This window comes from Pavona decussata, unplaced genomic scaffold, assembly GCF_977016875.1.
Source record: "Pavona decussata unplaced genomic scaffold, jaPavDecu1.1 SCAFFOLD_114, whole genome shotgun sequence".
In the NCBI taxonomy this organism is placed as follows: Eukaryota; Metazoa; Cnidaria; class Anthozoa; order Scleractinia; family Agariciidae; genus Pavona; species Pavona decussata.
The window spans coordinates 3,834,226-3,849,520 of record NW_028145528.1 but is presented as its reverse complement, the minus strand read 5'-3'; the positions used below and the strand labels follow the sequence as shown (position 1 = coordinate 3,849,520).

The following is a 15,295-nucleotide window of genomic DNA, read 5'->3' as shown; positions in this document are numbered from 1 at the left end:
ATTAGCCCAAAAATCTTGTAAATCAATTAGAATGCCTTTCCTATTTTGATACAATTAATTATAAAACCAATAGAGCTGACTGTCAGTTTTCTGGTTTGACAAGCTAACACCGAAAAAAAAAACCACGACAAACCATCAAGATCATTACAGCGGTTACCAATAACACGCGACCTATCGCCTTCAAAAGACTCCGATAAAGAAGAAGAAAAGAAGAAGAAAAGCCGTTGAAATTGTTTTGAATTCTGAAAACATTTCAAGGCAACAGAACGAAGAAATTGACATTATTATCCGCTGACGGATGGTAAACTTTATTAAAGTTGATTTCCAAGACAGGTTATCTAAAAAAATGCGCATTGTTTAGACGAAGCCGTATTTTTTTTATGAAACATTTAAAATCGCTACACCTGACAATGAAATCAGCGATGCGTGCAAGTGAGCAAATTATCACGTGCAGTGAATCGAAATTTTTAATTCAAAAATACCTTTTATTTCGGTGAGGGTAAAAGGCGGAATGAGTTTGCGGAATGGAATGTGAAAAGACGTGCGGAATGGCATAATTATGCAAAATACGAGTTGCGGAATGACATAATTATGCGAGATACGATTTATGCATAATGACTCACAGAAATACATTAAACTGAAAAAGCGCGCCTTTTTTTGGGCGCCAATTTGCAAATACAGCCTTTTTGTAACCATTTCAACCAAAGAATGCATCACAAAAACCCAAACAATGGTATCTTCGAATTCAAACTTTTTTCCTTCGATTCTCATCGCATAGCCGTTGATCAGTGCAACATAGCAGCTCGTGGACTCTTATCGTTCACGAGTGAACACAAGATTTGTAATACATTTGCATTAAAGAGGTTTGTTTATTTACGTATTAAACCTGGTTTCCATTCCACACGAGTCGTCCGCCATTACGGGAGATGTATACAACTCAATCGAAGGCTGGTTAAACTTGACATGTTTCAAGCTTTCACAGCGCCTCGCGGGAAAAAGCCGTGAGTAAAGAACCACCTCTGTTTATTATTGAAACGATTTATGTCACTTGTCGAGGATTTATCTGGTTATGACGAATGTGTTGTGGTTCGGTAATATGCTCATTTTCGTTGTTTTACGTTTTATATTAATCAATTTATCATCCACAGCCAAACACACACACACGCAAAAAATAAATAAATAAATGAAAACGAAAATAAAAATTTAACCGCAATTTATACCGCAGAACTCTTTCTCCGTATTTTGACGTGTAGATTTCGGTTTTTTATTTTCGAAGGAAGGATCTTGACGTAACAAATTTTCAACTCAAACATTTTATAAGAAACTATATCTAAATATAAGCAATTCGGAAAAGATTTCCGCACAGCCCCATACATTATTTATCCATGCACAACTGTCACACTAACCCACTTCCAAAAACGACGACCGTGAAAACAAAGTGTGAGTCGCAAAATGTATAGATAATTATGCATGGGGCAGATATCTTGACGCAACTCGCACTAAAAATACTGTAAGAGACTAATGTCACTTGAAGCCTCGGTAATTAATACCATACCGTAATTCTTATCTACTTTCTTTTCTTTTTCCTTTTTTTTTTATTTTAAAGAATCGATATAAGCTTGTATTGTACTGGTTATCCCATACCATGAAATCCCGGTTTTAAGTCCCCCTCCCCTGCTAATAAATCGCCTCGATTTTTGGGCCATCTATTTGTAAACGAAAATTTTATTCCGTGATAAGCCCCTACCACTCTTCCACTTATAGGCCCATCTTTGATCTTTATATAAACACGTAACACCCCTTCCCCCCTTGCCCCTAAAAAAGCCGTTGACATTTCCTTTTTACGTATCCCCACCCGTAACCGGAATTTTACGGTATTATGGTCTGTGCCTCATTACAAGAGCCTGTGAAGTTTTCCTAGAGTCAACCTATTGTTGACTTTTTTTGTTTTCCTTGTTTTATCTGATTGGTGAGTATCACAGGTCTCGCAGAGGTAAACCCATAAATGGTTGGATTGCTCAGTAGCTCAACAACAGTAACTCAAGTAGCTCTACAAACATGTAATGTAACCACACTTACACCTCAGGGGAAGGGGGGACTCTTACATAAAACTGAAGGGACAAGCCGTCAAAAATGTTGAACAGAATGTTCTAAATTGTACCAGACTCTCTTGGCATAGGTGTGGCCCCAATGTAGTTTCTTTAAGGGTTACCAAAACAAAATATTGAAATAATCAAGCAGTTTCCTCATTGCACAGAACAAAAAAGCTTTCCTTTGAGGTTTTGAAAGCAGAGATTCCGATTTCCACCGCGATGGTACAAAACTGCACATTTTCAACCCCTGTCAGGGACAAGCATTTTTACATTGCCCTAAAATTGACCTCCTATTCCCCCTTGGGGTGTAGAGCAATAATAACTAACTATTCACATGGAGTTAACGTTTGGCAACAACAACAACAACAAGCAAGAGAGGATCAAAAGTATGAATTCTCCATACATGTTCCAATACATACCCAGCTGTTCACTATTTATGACTTTTTTAGGTCAACCATACAACCAGAGTTTTTTTGTTTTTTGTTTACGTACACATAATTTTTTTAAAAATTAATTTTTATGATTCTTGATGACTGACCTAAAAATAAACCAAGGGGAATCGTCATCATTCCAATAAGTCATGTAAGACCATTAGAGGATTAAGCCCACACATATACTTGATCCTCTCTTATGACAACCAAAACTATATCCACCATAACTTTAGCTGGTAATTCTAGTTATCATAGCAGTTCCCATGTCCACATATATAACGCTTGTAATATGAAAACCCTACAAACAGTATCTTCATTTAACATAAAGTTTGAAGATCCTTAAGCATAATATAAACAAGGCTGTTTTCACGCCAAAAAATGAGTTGTTCATTACATAATTAGTTATGTAATGTAATTTGAAAACAACTCAACAAACTTATCGTTTTCAAAGTGATGTTGTAATGTTCTTGCTTACAGTTTGTAAAATGTCAAAAAAAAAAAAAAATGATTTAATGTGGAACCTTGCCAGTATACAACAAAGATGCATTATCATTTAATTAGGCCAAAATTTAAAAGCAAATTCTAAAAACTGATCAATTTTAGTTTTTATTTGTCTGAGACAGTACAAGTATCAGACAAAATGGTCAGTAAAAGAAGAAAAAAAGCCGAAAAACCAGTATATAATACTAACATATTCTTTAAGGCTTTGCCCCACTATAAGCTAGCATAATGTTGAAACACCTACTTAGATACCCACTTCAAAGATCAGAATAATGTTCGGGGTAACATGTTTTATACTTTGGAAATAAAATACAATGTGACTGGATTGTTCAGCCATTGTGATGGATGATAGTTGTTACAGTGGTGAAGAAGCTTTCTCCATCTTAGGAATATTTTGGGATGTTATCAGTATGATTTATTTGCAAGTTCTTCTAACTGTAAAGTATACACGCTGAAGGTGATTCCATCACTGCTAAGTCAGAGGGACATGCACTATTCATGGTTAAAAATGGGCATGGGTGTTATTTCAACACGTTGCAACAGTTATTGCAGTTCCCCTCCCCCTACCCCTCTCTTCTCCAAAGTGGACTGAATTTCATGTTTCCTCTCTAAAACCGAGATTTTATGGTTTTGGATAACCAGTACAATACAAGAAAGTAGGCTTCAAGTGACATTAGTCTCTTACAGTATTTTTAGTACGAGTTGCGTCAAGATATCTGCACAGCCCCATGCATAATTATCTATACATTTGGCACACACTTTGTTTTCACGCTCGTCGTTTTTGGAAGTGGGTTGGTGTGACAGTTATGCATGGATAAATAATGTATGGGGCTTTGCGGAAATCTTTCCCGAATTGCTTTGATATTGTTTCTAATAAAATCTTGGAGTTGAAAATTTTATTTGTTTCATCAAGATCCTTCCTTCGAAAATAAAAAACCGAAATCTACACGTCAAAATACGGGGAAAGCGTTCTGCGGTATAGCTTGCGTTAAATTTTTATTTTCGTTTTTATTTATTTATTTATTTAGTTTTTTGCGTGTGTGTGTGTTTGGCTGTGGATGATAAATTGATTAATATAAAACGTAAAACAACGAAAATGAGCATATTACCGAACCACAACACATTCGTCATAACCAGATAAATCCTCGACAAGTGACATAAATCGTTTCAATAATAAACAGAGGTGGTTCTTTACTCACGGCTTTTTCCCGCGAGGCGCTGTGAAAGCTTGAAACATGTCAAGTTTAACCAGCCTTCGATTGAGTTGTATACATCTCCCGTAATGGCGGACGACTCGTGTGGAATGGAAACCAGGTTACGTAAATAAACAAACCTCTTTAATGCAAATGTATTACAAATCCTGTGTTCACTCGCGAACGATAAAAGTCCACGAGCTGCTATGTTGCACTGATCAACGGCTATGCGATGAGAATCGAAGGAAAAAAGTTTGAATTCGAAGATACCATCGTTTGGGTTTTTGTGATGCATTCTTCGGTTGAATGGTTACAAAAAGGCTGTATTTGCAAATTGGCGCCCAAAAAAAGGCGCGCTTTTTCAGTTTAATGTATTTCTGTGAGTCATTATGCATAAATCGTATCTCGCATAATTATGTCATTCCGCAATTCTTATTTTGCATAATTATGCCATTCCACACGTCTTTCCACATTCCATTCCGCAAACTCATTCCGCCTTTTACCCTCACCGCTTTTATTTGCGCTTGATCTGGCTGGAGAATCAATTTAAATAAAATTTACCTTCTCTTAGCGAGGTAAAATTCTTAGTTTCTTGCAGGGTTACCTTGGAATCTTGTCAGAATTCAAAATAATTTAACGGCTTTTCTTTGACGTCCACCAAAACGCAACTTTATCCGACTCTTTTGAATGCCGTAGGTCGCGTGTTATTGATAATCGCTGTAATTATATTGAACAGAAAAACTGAATGAATGAAGTAAACAACAAGAAACGGCACATAGTGGCCAATGTAATTTATTTGCAATGAAGGTGTTTCCAGTGCCAGTAACAATAAAATTATGCGCTTACAATGTTATCGAAATAGAATCACTAATAAAAATTATAGTAAAAAGAAAGGGAGACACGAGAGAGACACTGCATGATCCTTTTAGAAGTTATCCATAATCCAGTTAAGTCCAAGGACGCTCCGAAAAAGTATTGTGTTTGAAATCGTGACCATCTCTAAATATTAAAACCAGGGCTTGGCTTGGCTTAAACTCGACCGAAATACAAAAAAATTGAGCATTGACTTACCAAAAGAGGCAAATACGACAGGTGCTCTAAAGAAACAAGTTTGCACTCGATTGTCCTTCCTCATGAATAAGAATGCTGCATGAAACAACTGTTTCTGGAGTTGTGAGAACTCAAAATGTGTCTGGAATATCGTGGCAGCAAACGTTTGCAGACATCTCTTCTCAAATATAATTTAAGTAAATGAAAAAATCTAAGCCTATTCAGCACCGTTTATTCTTATTCCCAAACAGCCTAATCAAACAGAATCTAACCCATTTAATATTAACTTAAAAAGAACCCTCTTTTATTTCTCGCTTAAGTTTGCTTTAAGTTTAAGACCATTTTCAGCAAGGGGGATCATATTGCCCCTGGAGGATTGTGTACCTCCATGCATGGGGCAACCCTTTTTATCACCAACTTAATAACTTCCCAAAATTGTTGGTTAGTATCGACTCGGAACAGGAACCTCTCTGGTGGATATGAAGCCACTTTCACCATCTCGTCAATGCCATAGATGTGAGTGCCAACAGTAACCACGAAAATCTCCACCCCGCTGTCTTTCAGTGCTTTTGCCCTGCGAATGGACAGTACCTGGCTATTTGACTGACCATCAGTGACAAGAAACACAGTCTTCCTTCAGGCAATGCGGCGACCTTTTGAAAGAATAGCCACAAAACATACTGAAATTAGAAGAGAAAAACTAAAACAATACATTAATAAATTTTCTTCCAAACCTCTAAAACAACACATCAAATATAGATATGTTAAAGCAGGACAGATGTTTTGGTCAAAAAATGAAAATGATTGAAGGGTAAGGTTTACCTCGAATTTACTATCTCTTGTTTGAATCCTTGTTTGGTAATTTTATGATCATTTCAATAAAATGCTTTGTAAATCCTTAGCTAAGTTCAATTTATACTCCTTTAGTTTGCTTTTTGTGTCGATAAAATCTCGCTTTCAGTCTCAACCAGCAACCATATTTGCAATCTAATGCTCCTTCATATTTAAGATTTTTCTTTTCGTTCACACTCAGCTATTTTTAGCTCTTCATTTTTGTCACATTTCTTTTGTATACAACATCCACTAATAATCTTAACACAGTACCTGAGGAAGGGACATCAAACAATTTCTTCGCCTCTGTCAGTCCAGCCTGAGTATTGGTGCCACCACCTGGATAAGGAATCTGTGAGATCTCGTTTGCCGCTGAAGAGTATGGCAAAAAGTTAAAGTTGACAGTAGCTGATGACGCAAAGGTAACCGCAGCAAATTTCACGACCCTTCTGCTTAAACTCGCTAACTCAACCATGTGCTGAAGTGCTTTCTTTCCTTTCTCAAATTGACAACTGTCAACCGAGCCGGAGCCGTCCATAACAATCACCATGTCTGTATAAAGGAAGGGCGAGAAAACCAACCTAATGCTTTCGCAATACCGAACGACCGATGTAAAATTAAATTGCCAGTGCCAGCCCAGGGCCCATTTGTAGATGAAGTCTTTTATCAGACCATCTGCAGTGTCAATGGGAGAAGAAACATTTTGGAAGGCTGCAAAAGCAAATCAAAAAGAATGGCTTTAATTGAGCAAGAATAAAATACATTGCATCCTGCCAGAGCCGCAAAACAGAGCGCCACATAGTTTTAGTAACGCAGTGTTTTTACAGGATAGGTTGTAGAAGCAGAAATTGTTTTCTAATGGTTGTAATGTTACGTCTTCTGAAAAAAAAAAAAAACCGTGGATAGCGTCAGAGAGAGTATGGCAACCTTAACTGTCGCCCACATCCTCGGAGACCCAGGGGCAGTTAGTCGGATAGCAGGGATTTTCGTGGGCGAAAGTTTATTTTACAATAAACGTTCGTCCACGAAAATCCCTGCTACCCGACTAACTGCCTATGGGTCTCCGAGGACGCTGTTGCCCACTGAATGCTTTCAAATCTCTCCCTAAACATTTTTGCAGCCTTACATATCCATCGATGTGCCTAAGATCTATCAAATTGGACTTCAAACTACCAGAATCATAAATATTTTAAAATACTGGAAAATGACGGGGCAACTTTGTCAGAGAACGAATTTCATGTTCTATTTTCTCTGTTGTCGTTCGAAAGTCAAATAGTATTCATGACTCATTCATGGTTTTCGGTTTCGCAAGTTTGCGTCTTAAAATCATTTGAAGATTTGTCTTTGCCAAAAGACTAGTTTTCCTATGTTAAGGTTAATTCTGTCAGGGATAAGTTGAAAAACGGTTACTCGATCTTTCGATGGATATGGTCCAACTTTTGTATATTTCCAAAGGGCGTTTCAGATTGCGAAGACTAAACCTGTTGTACCTCGCGATTAGCCCACGGCCTCGATGTACACAGTTTAAGGGTAAATTAAATTATTCTGTTACATTGATCAGATGTATAATGAGATTTTTCAAATACCTAATGAGTATTTAACTTACCTTCGTAGTACTGATCATTGGGATCTGTTGGCAGATTGTTGGCTGAGCTCTGTCCGCTTTGGAAAACAATCACGGAAATCAAGATCAGTAGACAAGCACAAGGTCTTGACATTTTTCACGCCTCTAGCTACACTTTGCGCTTTCCTTTGTTAATGAACACCGTCAGCTGGGCAAGGCATTTTATAGAAAAAGTAACTTCCTGAGGGGGGGGGGGGGGGGGGGCTTTAGGATTTTCGGTTCAGCTCGGGTTTGGCCTTTTTTCAGGTCGGTTTTTCGGTTTTTGTGCCTAAAAACGGTTTTGGTGTCTGTTGTGGTCTAGTTTGCAGTTTTTAAAATTTTTTAGCATTTGGTTTTCGGGTTTCGGCCAAAATAGTAGCGGTTTTTCGGATTTAGTTTCCGATGTAGTTTTCGATTGACCCGATTTGGTTCCCGGTTTCTCTTCAGCAATTATGCGCCTCAACCGCGTGCTCGTTACAAGACTCTGTTGCCAACGGAGTTCTTGAATAGCCTCCTAATGCAGACGCAGACGTTATTTTGAGGAATATATGTTCACGTTGACGACCACAAACACTGTGCGGGTTATTTGTCTTTGTGGTACAATCATGCAGGTCACATGTGACTAATAGCTGCAAGATTTCAATAGAATCTCCAAGTTCTCAAAACTTCCGGGATTTTCGATGGAGATTTTCAGAGCTATTGGATAGCTTTTTGCGATCGCAAAATTCCCCCAAAGTATTCTATTGCGATTTAACGAAGGATTTTTGTCAATTTTCCTAATTTACAAAGACATAAGAAGATATTCTAGATTTACGACCAAAGCAGTCCACTAATACCGTGGTGATATATATATAGTTAAGTCCGTATCCTCCACATGTCACCAATGTTTCAGATCGATTAATTGCGGTTTTGAAAATTTGGAGTGTGTAAATTTTCGGTTTTGATGTTTAATCTCGGTTTTGGGTGATTTTTTATGCGGTTTTTCGGTTTCTAATAGACCCCAATGCATCCCTCATTCCTCTATTGCTTTATTTTTGGTCAAAGAAAATTACTTTCGATATCTTGCTTTCAGCAAAAACGTGTTTCAACTGGGAAGGAGGATTTATATCTATATCCGTCTCTCTATCTGTTTGTCTGCCTATTTTCACCTCTGTTCCTGCCTATACATGTAAAACCATCCATCCATTCATCTCTCTATCGATGGATCGATCGATTTTACATTATTTTTACTCACTCGAAGTCAACAAAATATAGTTAAGATTTCGACGCGCATGATAATTTGTTTTCAGTGTTTTTATCTCAAGTTGGAACGTGCTTCAGCTGGAAAGAAACATCCCGTTGAAACACGTACGTTTGTGATTAGTTAAAGACTCAATATTTTAAAAATGAACGTACCCAATACAGAGAAGAGCTCTTTTTCTTTCTTCTTTTTTCTCTGATGATCACTGGTTCAGGTGGTGTTTACCTTCATATTCCTGACCTGGTGATCAACCCCATTTCCGTCTTTAAAAATGAGGAGTCGTGACTTCCTCAACATTTTTTTTTCCACCATGAGCTATATATTTTTACATCAATTGTTTGTCGCAGGTCTAAAATTTGTGCGACGGTGGTGGTCTTCCAGAGCTTGGTTGCTTTTATTGCATAGGAATTTCCGATTCATCAAACTGGTGACGGTACTTTGTTAAAAGCTATGTCAAGTAAATGTAAGGACTTGAATGAAATAGCTCGCCCTTCTGTTTGGGTAAGGCTAAAGGCAACACCAAAATGATATTTGACTGTCCTGCTTGGTGAGCGAAGGACAAATGTGCATATCTAAAAACCAGTATACACTTCCCAGATGAGCCTTGTTTTATCTGTTTATCTTGATAAACCGTTAAAAGGATGCTCGTAAGACCTTTTATGGTTGTTGTAGGGTTTGTGAAAGGATAAAAGATGATAGAAAGGGCCGGATTTGTGCTAATGTGGCAAAATTAACAATATAACAAATCAGAGGTATCCAGTTTGCTAAACTTGTATATAAAAAATACATTTTCTTAATTACAGAAAAAAGTATCTTGGACAATTTTATACGCCACTTCTCTATTTGAAGGTAAACCCAATTCGGTGACTGGAAGTAATTTAAATTTATTAAAAGAGCCGTCACCGCGCAGAATTTCTGGTCAACATGATTTTACGCCACTATTTTACTTCCAGTATATTAGGCGCGTCGCATTTGGTAGACATAGCTAGATTCATTCAGCTGACGCATGTATCGTAGCTATATATGGCGCGCGTAGGTTACCAACGCAGCTTAAACATTTTCGACCTTAGGTAGTTTCCTCGCTTCGTAGTTGATGTCGACGTACTTTTCTTTGCCAAACTTTGGATCATAACGTTTTTAGGATTAATGTGATGGCTATAAAACTTTGGGAAAACGTGCGGCTAACATTTAGCAATGTTACTGACAGAATTTGATGTAGCTGAAAAATGGTATTAGTAATATTAGAGCTTACGTTGATCCCCACTTTTTTTTTTAACAAAATCTCATCCAGCAACTGACTTTTTCGGATATTCTGTTAAAGAACTGCAATCAGCTTATATTGACTTAATAGATACCCTAACCCAGCAAAATCGGGGAAGCAGGATTGGCGAAGTAACATGGCCAATTTAATCTAGGTTTGAAATTCTCTTAAAAATGGCACAAACCTGAGTTTCTGGGAGAAACCGTCCGCCGGAATGCTTGTTAAATCCGAGTTCCAAAAATGTGCAATAACTCTGATCGCTTTGCCGTTCTCAATGAGCGTTAAGTCGTTGTCACAATAACACCTTACATCGATGATCTTGGAGGCCTACGGCACGTTTTAAATAAGACTGTTAGATCCACTATTTAAGTGTACTTAAGGACGCCTTAGCGAACTGGTACTCACAGTTTTATCTGTTCGTTTGCGGGTTACATCGAGGAGCAAAGTTTCCATCTATACCCATGCACACAAGAACAAACCCTGACCTCTACAAGCGATACACTCGATCGTAGCCGTTCCTGTAACAAGAACCTCATTATAGTTCCAAGTTTACTTTGATCCACCTTCTCGCATTTTGGCGAGAATTGCACCAAGCGTTTTTGCGCAAAATTGAAACAGAAAATACGATGGGGAAACGTCTGAGGGTGTTCCGTGCTTATAATTTGAGTTTGTTGTTGGTTCTCGTCCCTGATCCGAGGGTTTTTCTCCGGGTACTCCGGTTTTCCTCCCTCCACAAAAACCAACATTTCCAAATTCCAATTCGACCTGGAAACAGTGGAGAGAAGAGCCACCCCGTGGATTCCACTGAAATTCCCATTTATTTTATTTTTATTTTTACTTATTTATAATTCGCATTTTCTTCTTTGGAAGTCATTTGGCTGTTAAAATCGTTGCGATAGTAAGGCACCCTAAACAACTAATAAATACAAAAATTAATCACTTTGTAGGAAGTTGAGCATTTGTGGCGCAGTGGCGTGGTCTTTGAGTTTGAAGCTGGAAGCATGCTGAGGGTCCCCGTTGGAATTCTCGTACATGTCGAAGACAAAGTCTCTCTCTCTCTCTCTTTTTTTTTTCAAGCACTCAAAAGGCCCCAAATAATTTTTAATGACATTATGGACTGGAGTCAGGGACAATTATTTTCACTTCGTTGCAAATGTTTTACTCATGTCTATTTGGATAGCCAAAAAATCTTGTAAATCAGTTCCATCTTGAAATAAAATGGGAATGCCTTTCCTATTTTGAAACGATTAATTACAAAACCAATAGAGCTGATTGTCAGTTATTCCGGTTTAACAAGTTAAAACCGGAAAAATAAACCCTCAAGATCATTCACTACTGTACAGAAAAAATTTAAATAACTAAATGAAGTGAAAAAACGGTAAATAAAGCCAATGTAATTTATTTGCAATCAAGGTCTTTTCAGTGCAACTTACAATAAAATTATGCGCTTACAATATTCTGGAAATAGAATCACTAATAAAACTTAAAAGCAAAGAAAACCAGACACTCATGCTTTCAGGAGTAACTCATAATCCAGATGAGCCGAAAACAATCGAAAGATGTTATGTTCGAAATCGTGATTATCTCAAATAAAGAAACCATGGCTTGGCTTAAAAACTAAAAGCACTGTGCGTCGATCGAAATACAAAAGTCTGAGCAGAGACTTTGATACTAAAAGATGCAAATACGAAAGGTGTTCTCAAGAAATACGTTTGCGCTAGATTTCCCTTTCTCCGGAAAAAGATCACACGCAACAATTATTTCTGACATTGCGGGAATCAAAATTGGTTTTGAATATCGTGTGCCAGCAAAGCATTCGCAAATATTTCTTCACAAAGTTAAAAGCTATAAAGTAAATGAGGAAATCAGCACCGTTTTATTCTGACTGAAAGTAGTTGAAATTTAAGATAAATGAAAAAGAGAACCCTCTTTTATTTCTTGCTTCAATTTGTTTTAAGTTTAAAACCATCGTCGGCAAGGGGGATCATATTGCCCCCGGAGGATTGTGTACTTTCCTGGCTCAACTTCCTTTATCACCAACTGAATAACTTTCCAAAATTGTTGGAGAGTTTTGACTCGGAACAGGAACTGCTGCGGTGGATATGAAGCCACTTTCACCATCTCGTCAATGCCATTGATGTACGTCCCAACACCAACCACGAAAATCGTCACCCCACTGTCTTTCAGTGCTTTTGCCGTGGTAATGGTCCATTCCTTGCTGTTTGACTGACCATCAGTGACAAGAAACACAAGCTTCCTTCCAAGAATACGGCGACCTTTGAAAGAATAGCCACAGAACATACTGAAATTAAGCTGTGAAAAACGATGGAGAAAAACAATACATTCTAAATTTCCCTTCTAACCTCAAACGAAAACAAGGCAACAAATAGCTATTGTAAAAGCAGGACAGGTTTTTTGGTCAAAATGTTTTCTCGACAGCACAAGGGTTGCAAAAATAACCAAAGGGTAAAGTTTACCTCGAATTTACTATCACGTGTTTTATGATCCTTTCAATAAAATGCTTTGTAAATTAGTTCGATCAATACTCCTTTAGTTTGCTTTTTGGGTCGATAAAAGTTCGCTTTCAGTCTCAACCAGCAACCACATTTACAATGTAATGCTACTTCATAATTAAGATTTTTCTTTTCGTTCACTCTCAGCTATTTTTGGCTCTTCATTTTTTTTCGCATTTCTTTTGTAAACAGCATCCACTGATCTTAACACAGACCTTTTTTTCTTTTCATTTGCCTTTCAGGACACAGAGTAAATATTTACAATACTAGATACTACTTAGAAATAACTACTTACAATACCGAAAGTACTTAATATACTCAAATGCATACAATACCATACTTACAATGCTCACACTAACAGCACTTTCAATACCTTTTTTAATCCCCAATAATTAAATTACAAATTACAATGAACAATAAAAAGGTTCAAAAAGTAATAAAAACAAGAGAAGACAATGTTATTGCTCTTGTCGCAAAACATCCTGAAAGCCTGCCCATCTATTTCTTAAAATATCTTTTTTTGTTGTTTATCACCATAGCGCGCTATGTAAAGTTCGACTTTGTGAATGAGTCGAACCTTAAATTTAAACCCAGTAATGTTTTAAAGAATCTGGTTCCTCCAGCAATCCCAAATGTAAAGCCTTGCAACGAGGAGATGATGATTGAGCAAGGGGCATGAAGTTCTTAAAATACCAACAACAACATCTTGCAGTGAAAGTGGATTTTTTTTCTCTGCCTAGTAAATGAAAACCAGTTTTTTTTTTAGTGAGGGCTCTCTGGACAACAAATGATACAATGTTTCTCGCTCCAATTTGCAAAACGTACACTTGTCGTCTGTACTGTAACCTATTTTTTTTTTTATTTTAACGCATACCTGAGGAAGAATCATCAAACAATCTCTTCGCCTCTGTCAGTGCAGCCTGAGTGTTGGTGCTACCACCTGGATAAGGAATCTGTTTAATCTTCTCTGCCGCTAAAGAGTATGGCAAAAACTTGAAGTTGACGGTGGCTGATGAGGCAAAGGTAACCGCAGCCTACTTGGCGTCGCTTCTGCCGTTATTCGCTAACCCCATCATGTGATGAAGAGCTTTCTTTCCTTTGCCAAATTCACAACTTGGAATTGAGCCGGAGCCGTCCATGACAATTACAATGTCTTCGATGTAGAGAGGTTGCTGTCTCCTGACGCGATCCGCAAGACGTTTGGGTTGAATGTGCAGGAAGTTGGTCATCAGCTTACTTGCAGTGACTTCGGGAGAAGAAACATTTTGGAAGGCTGCAAAAGGAAATCAAGAAGAATGACTTTAAGTGGAAAAGAATGAAATTTCAGGATTTCAAGATTTCAGGGCCGCCAGAGCCGCAAAATTGGGCGTCATATATTGGTAACGTCTATTTTAACTCAATCAGTGTTCGTACCAGGAATATTTTAGAAAACGTAGCATTTCAAACAGTATTGCAACTACAACTGCATGACGTCCACCGAAGCCTTATAATGTTAAATGAATAATCAACATACAAAACTTTTCAAAAATATTTTTTCCACACAAAACCGAGCGCCATATATTTTTGGTAACGTCTATTTTTACAGAGTAAGTTGTAAAACTAATTTTTGTAATGTTGTTTTCCTGAGAAATTTCGTAACATTAAAAACAGTATAGCAACTTCAACTGATGCCCACTGAATGCCTACAAATCTCTTCCAAAACATTTTTGCCGTCAGAACAGTTTCGTTTTACTAAGCCGTCGACGTGCTAGACAGCCATGAAATGGGACTTAAAAGCACAGAAAATATTTAAACTGGAAATTGACGTCGCACCTTAATCCGCGAATAAAATTCATTTTCTATTTCCTCTGTTTTCGTTTAAAAAGTATTCATCGTTTTCAGTTTCGCATAGTAAGTTTGCGCCTTGAAATAATCGAGGATTGGGCAATCTCGTTATCTATTTTTTTGTCAGGGATAAATTAAAATCGGTAATGGAACTTTCGAAAGACAAAATGAAACTTTTGCTTATTTCCAAAGGCGTTTCCAATTGATAGGACTGAGTCTTTTGTTTGTCACGATTAGCTACGACCTTGATGTCAAACACTTTTAAAGGGTAAAATAATGTATTTTTACAGAAGTTTAAAAATATTCATATATCAATTCAACTTACTCTCGTAGTACGGATCATTCGAATCTGGTGGTAGAGTGATTGGTTGCCGCCAGAAGATGGCTGCGCTCTGTCCGCTTTGGAGCAAAATCACGGACACCAAGACTAGAAGACGAGCACAAGGTCTTGACATTTTTCACGCCTCTAATTGCACTTTACGCTTTGCTTTTTGATGAAAATCGTCAACTGGGCCAGGCATTTTATAGCAAAAACTAACTTCCTGTATTGCTTCTATTTTTTCACAGTTAATTAGTTTCAATATCTTGTCTCCAGCAAGAACGTGTTTCAACTGCATGGGAAAGAACATTTATATCTATATCCGTCTCTCTATCCGTTTGTTTGTCTGTCTAACTGTCTTCACCACTGTTCCTGGTTCATGTCTCCCTTGCATCCATATACATTTATCCATCCATCCATCCATCCATCCATCCAC

At 37.6% G+C, this 15,295-nt stretch overlaps 1 protein-coding gene and 2 pseudogenes across 3 annotated transcripts in view; 1 reads left to right on the top strand and 2 right to left on the bottom strand.

The window, feature by feature from the left end:
- Positions 1-2,295, top strand: part of LOC146470290 (translocator protein-like) — a 117,454-nt gene extending 115,159 nt beyond the window's left edge. Inside the window, exon 5 of the mRNA XM_085122408.1 lies at positions 2,280-2,295. The gene's annotated coding sequence lies outside the window, so the exon portion shown is untranslated. The remainder of the gene's footprint in view (positions 1-2,279) is intronic.
- Positions 2,296-4,994: 2,699 nt separating this feature from the next.
- On the bottom strand, positions 4,995-7,872 carry LOC146470289 (matrilin-3-like; annotated as a pseudogene). Its single transcript, XR_014867079.1, has 3 exons — positions 7,706-7,872; positions 6,373-6,810; positions 4,995-5,921 (listed from the first exon to the last, which is right to left on the bottom strand). The product of XR_014867079.1 is annotated as a matrilin-3-like (transcript).
- Positions 7,873-12,040: 4,168 nt separating this feature from the next.
- Positions 12,041-15,050, bottom strand: LOC146470288 (von Willebrand factor A domain-containing protein 1-like; annotated as a pseudogene). Its single transcript, XR_014867077.1, has 3 exons — positions 14,866-15,050; positions 13,591-13,989; positions 12,041-12,479 (listed from the first exon to the last, which is right to left on the bottom strand). The product of XR_014867077.1 is annotated as a von Willebrand factor A domain-containing protein 1-like (transcript).
- Between the last annotated feature and the right edge of the window lie 245 nt (positions 15,051-15,295).